Source organism: Amphiura filiformis, chromosome 12 (genome assembly GCF_039555335.1).
Source record: "Amphiura filiformis chromosome 12, Afil_fr2py, whole genome shotgun sequence".
In the NCBI taxonomy this organism is placed as follows: domain Eukaryota; kingdom Metazoa; phylum Echinodermata; class Ophiuroidea; order Amphilepidida; family Amphiuridae; genus Amphiura; species Amphiura filiformis.
Window position 1 is genome coordinate 48811248 of NC_092639.1, and position 15807 is coordinate 48827054.

The following is a 15807-nucleotide window of genomic DNA, read 5'->3' on the forward strand; positions in this document are numbered from 1 at the left end:
TGGTCTCCTATGGGTGTCCCGGTGTATAAGATAACTATACAACGACTCACAATAGCTTCTATTTGACGGTGTATCTACTCCACAAGAGCTTTTCTGCGCTGGTAATGCGGTTTTGGCACAAAAATAAGTTAATTTGAAAGTTGGGAAAAGGTAAACTTGTTCTTGAGGTGCGCGATTGTGATGCAATAACTGTGAACTTTCGCAAATTATTTTGTGTTATGCGTTTTTGAAATAAGGTTTTAACAAACATATGAATATATAGGTTCAAATTCAGGTTTGGTGAATGTGAACTTGTTTTTAGTAACACTTTGATATCATTGCACTGCTGCAGTCATTTTTGATTGAATCTTTACCCATTTTACATGGGTAGCACTGACAATCCCTGACTGGTGTATACTTGTGTAAAAATAATCATTGAACATGTTGAACATGTTGAAGTGACTTATGATATAACGTCGAAAACACTCAGTGAGTTTCATTCAAGTTGGCTTCCCAAGCAATATAGCTAATTTTAAGTTATAGTTAAAGGAGGATTTCGTGATCCATCCTCTTTTTATGACATTTTTCAGTAGATATCCACGAAAAAAAAGCTTATTCCCAAAATTTCAGTTGATTCCGATTTTGCGTTGGCGAGTTATGCATGATTAATAGATTATGACTATTACACTGCTCGATAGGCCACTGTTGTTAATGTAATTTCGTTCTGTTAGGCCCTATAGACGAATCCAACGAGCCAAGCCATGGTCAGGATTTGGTCGGCCATCTTTGGGTAGCCGCTAGCTCCAACCTGGTGTTTTGAGCGCCCATTGTGCAAATAAAAGCCGCCTAACACCTAGAGAAAATGCAAGGACGAGGAGGGTTAATAAAATAATATACAATAGAATAGAGATAATTCCGCAGGTAATCCCGTCGCATCTATTCATACATAGTCCTTTTGTTCGCAAGTACATCCATTTGTAGCGTTTGATATGGTGTAGTTAATCCGATTTATTATGTCATTTCAACAGCGAATAGACCATGTAGAAGCTGTGTGTTTTGCCGAAGGGAACTATAGGGCCTATTGTGTTGTAAACTTTAATCATTCTTTTGTCTACCTGTGTTTTCGCGGAAGGTGTAAAACGGGTGATGGAATACAGTTTAAAATTTCCGCCAAGGCCGAATCATTTCACATTTTGGGTGCATTGTAGCCGACGGCTACCCAACTAAAGGCTGCTAGTCAGGTGTAGGAATGCGTGGATTTGGATTCGTCTATACCAGAACGAAATTCAAATTTGATGATATTTTTGCTAAACGAATTAATCTGCAAGAAATCTTAGGTACATAAACATTATGTAGCCAGAGGTTTCCAGTGGTATAAAAATCCCAACTTTTTTAAAAAGAAAAGTGGGGGGGGGGGATGAGGCTTTGGATCACGAAATACCCTTTTAAGTCCTATATAGCATTGAAGTTCAAACAAAAGAAACTAACAAGGACCTTAAACATCTTTTTAGTTCTTCGTCGATTGAGTCATGAGTCAGCAAGATATCAAGGTCATTGATACAGTCTTAAATGATTTTATACTGAACATGCTGAAAACCTTACGGCGGCAAATATTAAGACAAATAAAGCTGACCCACAAGAAGAATGGTATGGGTTCAAGGAGACCACAAGGCTTGATATGTTGTCATTTTCGGCCCATGTTTTTCTCGGGAGGAGCTAATGCCCAAAACATGTGTTTTTGTATATTTTTGGTGTTAACTCAAAAATCGCAAGAACTATAAAATAACATAAGGATTATGATCATTGGCTTCCTTGACTCATTTTTTGTAAGATGTGTTATACTATTAAGAAGTATTCTCGCCTTTGGAATAGTCTCCCCGTTGACATCAGGGAATCGACGTCTGTGTCTATATTCAAAAAACGCCTGAAAACACACTTGTTCCAGAGTTAATTTATCTGCATTTCTTTTTGTTTTCTGTATTATTGCTTGTGTATTGCTATATTGTGTTTTTTGTCGCTTTTGTAAGGCGCTGTGTGCTCCGTAGAGAGCCCTATAAGTATTGTGTAATAATAATAATAATAATAATAATAATAATAATAAATAATAATTCTGCAGTGTTTTTTTTAAAGGGCAATGGCTCCTGCAATCCCATTCGCCTTAAATGTTTTAATTTCGGAACTGACATTTCAGTATGCAGTGGACTATGTGGACAAACATGACAAAGTTTGGATCTGAATGTATATACATTACTTCATCCGGGAATTTGAGTGTAATTTAACAAGAACAAGAAGCTGGTAATACTACTTTGAAGTATTAAGATATTAACATGTGATTGTTGTATGATTTATTTTGTACAGCTAGACATTGTCCAATCATCCTGTTCTCGTCATTAAAGATTTAATTTTTCTTGACTTATAGTAAAAATTACAGTACAGATTTTGTGCATAAAGCATGGTCTTTATAGATGGGGGCTCGTCCGGGAGCACACTTTTAAAAAAGGTTGACATTAAATTGCGGAGTCTCTAAAGTGAAAGTGGCGTTCAATGTAGAAGAGTTTCTTAAAACTATATCGTGGGAGACGTTTGCACGTTTGATGAGTTGAGAAAGCATAACTGAGCATTTAGCAAACATGGCTTTAATGTAAAGCAAAAAATTTAAAAAAAATACCTTGATTGATGTTTTTGTTGACGAAGGGGCATCATGCAGTTATTGTTAACTACATGTATGCACACAACACAGGGGCACTCACAATAGGCATTTGAACCCTACTGGTATAGCACTGTGTTGTAGCTATATGGGATGAACGAGTTAGCATCATATATCAAAAAGTATAAAAGCTATGATTTTAGTACTTGCTCTATGTTTCAATTACTTATTCTTTTCCAAATATCCGAATCTTCAACCCGGTACAAGCTTTAATAACGGGGGGGGGCATACATTTTATTAAAAAGAAATCCTACCATCTATCCAAACTCGCCGTGTTATTCCAATGCACATTTTGCTTCACCGGGCAGCCATATTTTGGTCGTACTTGGAACATTGGTGTCATAAAACCGTCATAGGTACAAATTTAGTACTTTATGTCAATCAATTATGGCAAATTCTCTACATGTTAATCTTTAAATAATTGGCATATTCCTTATAATAACGGTGGTCCGCCTTGATGAGTAAATGACAGCAAACAGCTGCAAACCAGTAATAAATACCCCAAATCTCGGTCAGTGGAGCTCCTCTCGTACATGTCAATAGCATCATTATCGATTGGATTAGTCGTCCGTAGCGGACAATTCGGTCGCTCATTGGATCAATATTATCAGGTGGTAATAAATTTGCATTGGACAATAGATTACTATATAATGTACTGCATATATCGGTTTAATCTTCAATAAGCGGGTTTATGGCTGGAAAGGTCCCCGGGGAAAGGTCACGGTGAATATGCCTTGGACGACACTGCACTATGGTTTGAGGAATTTGAACGAGAAAGTTGTGGTACAAACTGAGAGTTAATAAAAATTCCCTTTAAAAGGGAAGGCCAGCCTCAATGCAGAAGAGGTCTTGTAAATAGTTTGGGTCACCGTGAAAGGCATTTTTTAGGATCACGCTTACATCCATGTTACATGACAGTTCACCAAACCATCAATGGTGAGAACATGCACAAAGAAAAAGAAAAAAACATTAACTCCTATAACTCCTGTCAACTCTTTAATTCATTACTCCAAATTGTTCTGTATTTTTGTCTTTACTGCTTTTTACACATGCTTATTATTAAAATCAAAAAATACACTGCAGTTGTTAGTTAATATTCGCTATGTAAACTCAACTTACATGCACATTTTATTTTAAAATGATTTTATATTATTTCGCAATGTATAGTTTACTATAAAGTAGATAGTGGCAAGCACATGATAAAGGACTGATCATTCACTACAATCTTCACTTTTAAACTGTATTTTTGAATGTGTTGATTGTTAGTCCGAAACTCCTGCAAAGCTATGGACATGGCATCTTACCTACTCCATTCTGTAATAGTCTGCACTATGTGTTTTCTCAGTCTTCAATCATTTTGTTGAATGTAATTTTATGAATCAAATAAAAAGATAGAACGTGACCTCACTTTAGTTACGTGTCATTTTACAGTATTTATAATTTATAAAGTAAGACAATAATTTATTTATTTTCTATAAGTGCATGTCAAAATATGGGATATATTGTTCAATATTATAGCTAGCCCCTAAAACTTTATTTTCCATCGGATTTTTCCCGTTGAAAAGACAAAACTGATGTTAAAGATAGCAATAATATCATCAATAACATTTTGAGTCAATTTTATCCATAAAACGATACAGGATAGGATAGATAATTACTTTGACTTCAATGTGGTCCATATAATGAAGATTTTGATTCTACAACATTATTAGATCTGTTATCAACATATCAATTATGCACTCACAGGCAACCAAACATCATGCTATGCTCAGAAGTCCACTGATATGACCTTGTTCCAGTGATCATTCCCCACTAATTACTAATTGTTGACCATGTCATTTTTTGATATGCTGATTGCTGAACAAGTTTATGTTTATATGTGTAGGCCTAACCTATGATAACTTTTTTAAGTCATAATTAATTCAAACATAACTTTGGCATTACTCAATCGTTTTCTTTCGTTGAAACGGCAAAACATACTTTCTTTTCCTTGCAAATCGAATTAGCAGACATCAAAAACATGTCCACCACAAGAAGTAAAAAAAATAATTCATACCAATAGAAGAAGGCTATAATCTTAGCTAATCTTTAGTGTACACAAATCCCTTCTCAGAATTAGATACCAGCCCTATGGGCTGGCGAAAATGCAGTTAGAAATTAAGGAAATAGAAATGGATCAAAAAGAAAAACGGAAAAATAAAAGTTAGCATGGTTAGTGAATGAGCAACAAAAGGAACAACAAACGCTAGATATGGAAAAATCATGTAAATCATTACATGGAAAACAAAAAGCTAAATGGAAGAAAAGCGTGTCAAGAAAAAATGGCCCTTACTGGAAAATGAAGAAAGGGAAAAATAGCAAAACTGGAAATTGAGAAACAAAGAATGGATTTGGAAGCACGTGTATAACAAGCAAAGGAGTACATGGTTAAACAAAAGAATTTAGAAAAAAACTATAAGAACGCATTTTCTTCTGTAATCATAAGTGGAAAATATGTAAATCTGTTCATAATTATTATACGCTGCATGTAGACAAGGTGACCCTCTCTCACCATATATATTTATTTTATTTGCAGAAAATATTAGCTTCAATGTTACTAAGAAAACGCCCATAATCATGATAATAAGAGACCTTTATCTAAACGGTTTTCAATTATGGTAGATACCCAGCAAACACAAAACATTTTACAGAAAGCGTTTTATTGTCAGGTATAAAGGGTATAAAACGTTATCAAAACATTCCAAAAACATGAAAAACATTTTTGAAAACTAGATGCCAAACATTTTAACATGAAAAAGTATTTGGAAAAAGTTGTTGCCAAAGAATATTTTACAATAACATTTTGACATTTTAAAATAGTTTTGCCGTGTTTTTTCATATAAAACGTTTTAAAAACGTTTTCATGACATTTATATAACCGGACATTTAAATGTTATTAAAACGTTTTGAATTAAACCAAAATGTGTTTATAACACGTTTTTAACGTTGTAAGAACATTTTTGTGTTTGCTGGGTATTTACGGGATTCCAAAGGATGATCTCAAACTTCATATCAATTCAAAGCATAAATGTGAATATTGCCAAAAGTTCTTCACAAAGAGAAATCTTAAACTTCATCTCAAGTCTCAGCATACATGTGTTTATTGCCAGAAGTTCTTCACAATGGAAGATCTCAAACTTCATCTTCAGTCTGTGCATTTACATGTTTTATGTGAATATTGCAAGGAGCTTTTCACAAAGGAAGATCTCAAACTTCATCTCAAATCTAAGCATTTGTGTGTGTTTTGCAAGACACATTTTACAAAGCAAGATCTACAACTTCATCAGAAATCTGAACATTTATGTAAGTTTTGCAAGAAACATTTCTCAAAAAGAGACATTACACATCATATCAAATCTGAACATTTTCAGGTCTATTGTTTTGAGGAGAGCTAGAGCTGTCACTATCCTACAGCCTTCCTTAAATGCTTTTAGTGTGAGCTATAAATCACCCTCCTTGAATGTATCAGGGGAGCTTAAAAAACCAAGAAAGAATTTTTTAAAGCATGGGCATCTTTGTACGTTTTGTGACTGTGTTTAGATACCAAAACCCTGACATTTCCTTCAATTCCTTTAGTTACATGCCTCTACATGTAGCCAGTGCCAGTGATGTATGAGGCCATGCGTTTTGAACTCAATACCCAAAAAGAGTGGTGGCTTCACACTTTTTACTGTAATCATTTTGGTTTTTTGAGTGTATCTTTGGTAGAAAAAAGATATGACAGTAAATTTGGCATCAAAAGAAAGCTAAGATATTGATATTTCATTGTTGAGAGTTTCATTAAGATATCTTGAACATTTGCAGAATGGCACCAAATCCAATTGATCCAAGTCAGGGGTGGTGGTGGCAGCGTGGCGGTGCATGTGGCAGCGGTGTTCTCATGTACAAATTCAGGTTTAAATAAATATGTACGTTTTATACGATATGATATATACATGTACAAGAATAATGACTGTAAATATTATTAATGTGTAGAGTGCACATCTGTAAATAGGAATCTTCTAATATCTCCCAGGTAAATAATCAGTGTTTTGAAAAATGTGAGATGTTCCTTACATTTATATAATTATATTGGAAAAAAGTTCAACATCAAGAGAAAAGGGTTCTGGGAAATTACAAAAAACACAAAATAGTTGTTTCTGATATTTACAGAACCTTTTCATGTCTAAAATAATTCTTTCTGGCATTTGCAAAACCTTTTTAGTTCTTCGTGAGGTACTACGTGCAGGACAACTTTTCCAAGAGTGTATACTTTCTATGTCAAAAGTATTACTCTCAAATTTCGAAATTAACTGTAAAAAATGGGAAGATCAACGTTTTATATTAAGAATCTTTTATTTTTAGATACACTATTTTAATCTAAATATTTAGGGTATCTATATATCTAGGTAATTATTTGGACACTCATTTCTGGTTCTAAGCCCTCGCATGAAATATATGTTTGACTTGTAAAATCATCACAATTTACAAAAAAACAACCACACACACAAAAAAAAAACACCCAACAACACATAAGGCCCCTAATGGCGTATCATTCATGTAAGCCTAAACGAAATTAGGCTATTGTTAAGTTTTATTCCGTAACTTGAATAATATTAGCTGTCTTCACCTTTTTGGTGAAGGGGTCGCTTTATTCAGCTGGTTGGGACATTTTTACAGAACTGGTATTAGTATAGCCAAAAATCGGGCTTATTACCCTGATTGGAACCGACTGTAATGAGATCTTTTGTCATGGATCATCTTACCAGATGAGCCACGGGGAGTGCGGAAATAGATTTTTTCACTAGGTTATAGGTCTGTCACACTACACCGAATAGGTCTTCCGTACAAGAAACGGATGGCATTTTAGTAAATCCGTTGTTGTTCGTCAATGATCGTTTTATATTCTTTTTATGTCCTGCTATCATCCGCCAAATGCGTTTCGTGTTAGGTGATGTTCGTTAAGTCCGTCGGCAAGTTTGTGCATGCACAAAACTTTAAACCGAGTGTACCGAATACACATGTTCGGTATTTATCCGATGTGTGTTCGTATGGTGCTGCATATTGCCGAAGTTTGTTCGCTCTCCTTTCGTTCATGTTCGTTCTTTGTTCGTTGCACTCGGCCCGTGTTCGTTACAAAGACGTTCCTGTGAGGCCTTCACCACCGGATAGCATATTTTTGCATTCGGTGATGTACGTTGACCCAGACCGTCTTAGTGTCACACTACACCGGATCGGTCTTCCGTATAAGAAACGGATGGTATTTTAGCAAATCCGTTAGTGTTCGTCAATGTTCGTTTTATGTTCTTCATATGTCCTGTAGGCTGTTATTATCCGCCAAATGCGTTTCGTGTTAGGTGATGTTTGTTTAGTCCGTCGACAATACGTTTCAAATTTTGTGCATGCACAAAACTTGAAACGGAGTGTGCTCGAATACACATGTTCGGAAGTTGTCCGATGTGTGTTCGTACTGTTCTGTATATATACCCTGGGTTTGTTCGTTATTCTTTCGTTTATATACCGCGGGTGTTTGCAAGGTTTCGCAGGCGCTTGTGCCGGATGTAGGCCTATGGCGAACATGTGCATCAATCATGGGGGGGGGGGGGGGTCTGAAGGGTGTGTGACGCAATATCATATTTCCCCCAGTACTTTAGTGACTGACAAGTAGAACAAAGGGGGAAAGGAGAGAAAAATAGAAAAGAAAGTGAGAAAAATTGAAGAGAGAAGAGAAGAGAAAAAGTTAAATTGCACGTAATTTAGTAGGCCTATAATGCATGTAAGTAGTATTGAGGAGGGGCACTTTCTGAAGGGTAGAGGACGCAATATCAAATTCCTACCAGTTTTAGTGATTGACAAGAAAGAAAAAAAGAATAGAAAACATAGAAAAGGTTAAATTGTATACGTTATTGAGTAGGCCCAGGATAGTAGTACTAGTAAGCCTAAGTATAGGCCTGTGATTATTATAGACAGTGCTTAAATGTGGTTCCTTGGCCCAAAAGCCTGTGAAAATTACTGCCGGCCAGTCCATATGCAGGGCCCGTGATATAATTTTGTCACCAAAGTCAGTATTAAGACGGACTTATAGGTCTATTCCTGACTTTAACATATCAATCCATGCATGCTTTACCTGAAATTACGAGTCTGAAGTCTTATATCTAAGTGTCAGTGGATCAGTGTAACATTTTAAATTTTGCAAATTCAATTGTTTTTTGTTTAAGGCAATAATAGTGTAAAAATGATGCACTGAAAACAATTTTCCAAATTTTTCATTTTTAAAACTAAATTTATACACAATAGGCCTAGGCCTAATAATGTAAATAGGCCCTACAGTCCCCATGCAAATGGCTTCAATTGGACCTTCATTTTCAAAAATGGACAAGTCTTCCTTTTTGCTTCTGCTATGGACATCCACGTGTTATTTTTAAAACAATTGTTTATATTATACAATAATGGTGAAAACTTTTTAATGGCTTCAATTAGGCTTTCGTTTCACCAATTTGCGGCTGTTTCAAACTAAAATAGTACCCAATAATAGTGCTAAAATTGATCCAAAAATGACAAATGGCTTCAATTGGGCCTTCATTGTCCAAAGGTTTCTCACCTCTATTGCCCCCGGACGCTGGTTGCCCTGATATATCAGATTTGTAGCCCTTTTATACTTATTAGCCAATATTTGACCATTTTCGTCAAAATTTACCCCCTTAAAAGTTGTCTTTCCCCACTTTGTTCTTCCTCTGAAAAAGTGCTTGCTACGTCACTGCCTCTAAGGGGTCAAAAACCCTCTCAAACACCCTCTCCTCCCCCACTTTTCTGATAGGGTGGACGTCCCTGTTGGTGCCACGTGCGACGGATTCGCCGGTCATTTGTCGGACGTTGAACGATTGAATATAAAACGCCTGCAGGATTATTAGCGGCCACAACGTATAGAGAGACGAACGGGAATCGGACCCCCAAATCCGGACATTTGTCGGACGTTGACCCCCAAATCCGGTCATTTGTCGGACGTTGAACGATCGAAAATGAGACGCCTGCAGGATTATTAGCGGCCACAACGCATAGAGAAACGAACGGGAATCGGACCCCAAATCCGGTCATTTGTCGGACGTTGAACGATCGGATATAAGACGCCTGCAGGATTATTAGCGGCCACAACGCAAAGAGCGACGAACGGGAATCGGACCGAAAATCCCACCGAATCTTCTGCCGGACTGGTGATTTTTCCACCGAATAAAATATTTTTGTATTCGGTGATGTACGTTGATCCAGTCCGTCGTAGTGTGACAGACCTATTACAGGAAGGTAATATACCCGTCATATCGAGGGGTTAGTGTATAGCTGTACGTCCTGTAGATAATTTCTGCATTCTATATCCTACACATGACACCTGTTATTTATTGCATAATACTATGATCAGCTCGTAATATATTTTTTTTCAGAATTCCTTTCACAAATTAAGCATACTGCCAACTGTCCAGCGCGAATTATTTTCCACAACTTCCTATGCACACGCTTGACGTCGCGCGGTTAACGCATATAGGCAAGATTTACTGTGCGAGTCAATAAAATTCCAACTCACGCGTGCGTAAATTCAGAAGAGTGTGTGTTAGTCACAGAATACGCAAAGCGCAGTTTGTGTAGTTGCTTTCTATATAAATCCGCGATGTTATGAGTCTCGCCTATTACGAGCTGATCAGAGTATAGGGCCTTCTTGCACTATGGGGGGGGCTGGCATTTTCTTCGGAAGGGGGTAGTATTGTGTTTACTATGAACACATATCAGGATGGATTACGCAGAACACAAAGATCTAATATTCTTATTAGATAACACTGGTTTATTTACTACTGGAGGTCGCCATCTTGTGCTACTACCATATTATGGGCGCACATCACTATATGATTATTATGATATCAATACACCTTCCCTCCTTTAAAAGATAGGAAGTTACTAAATAACTTGACATCTGAAATTCTAATATCTCAAAAGTCCAATGTGACATAAATTATCCAATTCAGGAAAAAATGCTTATCGAGCACAACCAAGCATTTCGGTTGATTAAGTTAACATGTCACAACATGTGAAAACTTTTAAATTATTGAAAAGTTTCAACTTCAATTAACTCACAAAATTTAGAAATGATACCAAATTTTGACTGAATAAAGTGATTTAGAAAAAACAATCAGTTCTTGTCTTCACTTTTGTATAATTAAAGTGTGATTATATATCAGACATGTGTACCATAACTTTGAAACAAGTTTTAAAGTTCTTCAGTTCAGAGTTCACAGACTCGTGGTACACAAAATTAATGTTCAAGAGTTCTATGTGCAATCATACACATCACTGCTGTACTTGGGATTAGGCTTCCGGACTCTGGTACTTCTGCGGATCTCAGGTGGATGGTTGTTCACATCTGGTTGCGCAGCTGGTTGGTTGTTGTTCCCTTCTGGTACTGGTTGTGCAGGTGCTTGCTGATCAAATACTGGTTGGTCGTCTGCGTCGTACCATTCATCTTCCTCCTCTGGCTCAGTTGTTACCAACAGATGACGTCTGTTTCTTCTGAGGACTTCACCGGATTCAGTTCTCACCTTGTAGGAACGGTTTGGGAGAACTTCCACAACTACTCCTTTGAGTGACCATTGTGGTTTGTTCATGGTTGGTTTATCCATGTTTTGTAGTCTAACTGTAGCTCCTTTTTCAATGTTTCAAAAGGCACAGCTTTTGCTTTTTTGTCATAGTTAGTCTTTTGTCTCTTTTTCAGCTCTTTTTCTTTTCAACCACATTCGAGCTGGGCGACTGATTCTCAAGTAACTTTTTAGCTACTGGAAGATTTGATCTGATACGTCTGTTGAATAGTAACTCTGCTGGGGATTTACCATGTTCCAGAGGTGTACTTCTGTATACTTGAAGAGCTTGATAAATATCTTCACGAGTACTAGTTACTTTCATTATCATGTTTTTCATTATCTTCACAGCATTTTCTGCTTGTCCATTAGACGATGGAAAGTGAGGACTTGATGTAGTGTGATCGAAGTCCCACTCCTTTGCAAACTCTCTAAATTCTTGACTTGAGAATTGAGGACCATTATCACTTATGACTTGAACAGGTGTTCCATGTCTGGAAAATATAGATTTCACTATATTTATTACAGCTCTGCTAGTAGTACTGGTAAGTGTGGAGATCTCAATATACTGAGAATGATAGTCTACCACTGCTAAGTAGTCTTTTCTGTTTACAGTGAAGAGATCCATTCCAACTTTTTCCCATGGAACTTGTGGTATTTCATGTGATTTCAGTGGTTCTGCCTGTTGCTTCTTTCTGTTACTCGTGCATGTTGAACATGTTTGTAGCATGTCATCTATATCAGCATTCAAACAAGGCCAAAAAATAACTTCTCTAGCACGGCGCTTACATTTTTTCCATGCCCAAATGACCTTTGTGAATTTGTTGCAACAGCTCTCTTTGCAGACTTGTAGGTATTACTAATCTATTACCCTTTAAGATCAGATTTTCTACCACTGACAATTCATCTCTGTAGTTCCAGAAATCTCTGATTTCTACTGGACACTGTTGTCTCTGTACTGGCCATCCTTCCATTATGGCTTTAGTTAGCTTTTTGCAGCACAGGATCTATCAAAGTTTCTTCTTTGATTTTCTTAGTTGAGCTTGTGGTTACTGGAAGTGATGTCATGATCATATCAACATAAACATCTATGTCATCTTCCATACTTTCATCAGCTTGTGATGATGCATTAATATCTACAGCTCGAGAGAGAGCATCAGCTGTAAATAGCAGTTTACCTGGTGTGTACTCTAACTCAAGATCATATCTTTGCAATCTAATGCGCATCAACTGTAACCTTAGCGGACTTTCAGAAAGTGGCTTCTTAAATATAGCTACCAACGGTTTGTGGTCTGTTTCAGCTTGCACTTTCTGACCATATAGGAACTGATGAAATCGCTCGCATGCAAATGTTAATGCTAAACATTCTTTCTCGATTTGCGCATATCGCGTTTCAGCACTTGTCATTGCACGAGATGCATAGGCTATTGGTGCCCACTGCTCATCATCATGTTGTTGGAGTAAGACTGCTCCTAGACCATCTTTAGATGCATCAGCAGATACTTTGCATTGTTTGTCTGGATTATAAAACTTAAGCACAGGGGCTGAAGAAAGCACTTTCTTCACTCGGTGCCAAGACTTTTCTTATGCATCACCCCAAATCCACTCATTCTGCTGATCAAGCAGTTCTCTCATAGGTGCTGTCATTGATGACAGTTCTGGCACAAATTTGGCTAAGTAATTTGTCATGCCCAAAAATCTTTGAAGATCAGCTTTCTGCTGAGGGCGCGGCATGTTGGTTATGGCACTAATCTTACTTGGATCTGCCATAATGCCTTGATCAGTGATAAGATCTCCCATGAAGATCAGTTTGGTTACTCCAAACTCACACTTGCTTCTATTTAGCTTCATGTTATTTTTAGAAGCGGTTTCTAGTACTTTACGCAGGCGAGTATCGTGCTCTTCACGAGTAGCTCCCCATACAATAATGTCATCCATCATTGTATTTACCCCATCTATTGATTCAAACAGTCTATGAATCTTCTGGTGGTAGGCTTCAGGTGCCATATTTAACCCAAATGGTAATCTCAAGTATCGGTATCTACCGAAGGGTGTGATAAAGCATGTAAGTTTACTGCTTTCTGCATCGAGCTTTATTTGCCAAAACCCTGATGAGGCATCTAATTTACTGAAATACTTTGCTCCAGCAAATTCAGCCATTATCTCCTCGCGTGATGGTAGCTTGAAATGCTCACGCTTTATAGCCTTATTCAAGTTACGAGGATCGAGACATCCCCGAATATCACCATTTTTCTTTTTTACTGTTACTAGGCTACTGACCCAGTCAGTAGGTTCTTCTTGCTTGACTATAACAACAATACTCTCCATTCTTTGCACTTCAGCTTTGACTTTGTCACGCAATTTGAATGGAATTTTTCTACAAGCATGTTGTACTGGTGGTACTGAGGGATCTACATGTATTGTATGTGTATCTGGTAGACATCCAAGCCCTTTAAAGACATGGCTAAATTCTTCCATAACAGTATCTGTCAGTTCATCTTCAACTGAGTCTACCTCCACATTCCAAACTAACTTAATGAGACCCAATGACTCACACGCCTTTAACCCAAGCACTGGTCTAAATTTGACGCTTTGTCTTGTTTGGTTAGGTATGACTATGAACGATAGTTCTTGTGTTTTGCCTTTGTGTTTTATTTCTGCTTTACATCTACCAAGAACTGGAATGACTGTACCAGAATATCCCTAAGTTTCACAAAACTTTTCTGCAGTTTTGGTCTGGGTTTCAGTTTCTTATACACTGAGTGAGGTAATATGTTGACCTGAGCACCGGTGTCTAGTTTCAATGAAACATTGTGCTTGTTGCTTTACTGGTAGCTTAACAACCCACTCATCACGTTTCCGTGTTGTGAGCTCATGAGTGATCGCATGAATGTCAACAAAGTATTCTTGATCTGAATCGCTTTCATTTATTTCATCTACTTTGCTTCTGCTTTGTTGAGACTTTTTGGAAAGACAGAAGGTTGCGAAATGCCCCTTTTTGCCACATTTGAAGCATTCTATTTTTAGCGCTTTGCACTCATCTTTGTTTTTGTGGTGCTTTCCACATCTTCCACATTTTGAACTTGAACTTTCAGTTTTCTGATGTGGGTTTGTCTTTTGATATGACTGTTGCCTAGCTTGTGGCTGTTGTTGTCTAGATCTAGTAGGTCTTTTATTTCTATTGACCGTGTCAACATGTGATGATGTACCTGATTTGACTAATTCTTTAGCCTGCTTTCGTGATTGCTCTTTTGCTCTGCACTTTTTTAATGCAGTATCCAATGTTAGCTCAGCATCTTGAAGTAAACTTTCTCTCAACTTATTGTCTTTGACACCTATAACTATCATGTCTCTGATCAGTCCATCCTTGAGCGTATCAAACTCACAGGATTGGCTACGAGTACGCAGCTCTGTCACGTACTGATCAATATTTTCATTTGCATCTTGATGACGAGAAAAGAACAAGTACCTTTGGTACGCGTTATGTTTTTTCTTTGGTGCACAGTACTGCTCGTACTTCAGCATTACTGGCTCAAGTTTCATTTTGTCATCCTCATTTGTGAATTCAAATGTGTTATATAGGCTGAGAGCCTCATCACCCACTACGTGGAGAAATGTTGATGTTTGTTGTGCATCGGTACTTGCCGTTAAACCTGATGCCACCCTAAACAATTCAAACCTTTGTTTGAATTTCTTCCAATTCTCAGAGAGATTCCCCTCTAAAACCAATGGTTCTGGTTGTGAGAGTGTTATTCGACTAGCTACTACTGCCTGATCGGCCATGGCTGTACTATTTGTGTTTCAACTGTGTACGTATTCACCTAATTTCTAAATCGCTGTATCTCGGCGCACTTGATTTTAACCCGAAAATCAAGAAAGGCGCCAAGCGCTCCTGAAAACTCAGGAATCTTGGTTTTGACCACCAACCAAGAAAGGCCGTTGTATGTCATGCGTGTGTATTTGACTCGCTCGAAGCGCATCCGGCTTGATCTTAAGCTGAGATCAAGAAAGCCGCGGAGCGCACATGACTAATGTATGTAATTGAACGTGTATTTGTTCGCCTAAGGGACGCGCCACCGGCTTGATTTTTAGCTGAAATCAAGAAAGCCGCTCGAAGCGCTCCTGTCAAAATCAGTCACTTGACTTGATTTTTTAATCACAGACAGGTTTACTTTTACTAGCCTGCTCAGTTTTATTAAATAAGCTTACAGTTTCTTGCTACTTTTTAAGAAGCTTACAACTTCTTGCAAGGCTATTCATTAAGCTTTCTAGCTCAAATTTGACGCTTACTATATACCCTTATTACTACTTGCATGACTTGCGATACGTTGACATGTCCTGCATGCCTTCAAAATTCTGCACCTTTCACTCGTGCGAATTTTACTGGGATTATTTCTCCCACTTACAAGCAGTTAAAACAGCTGTGACTTCTTCTCCAGTCACTTCTGATCACCATATTGTGTTTACTATGAACACATATCAGGA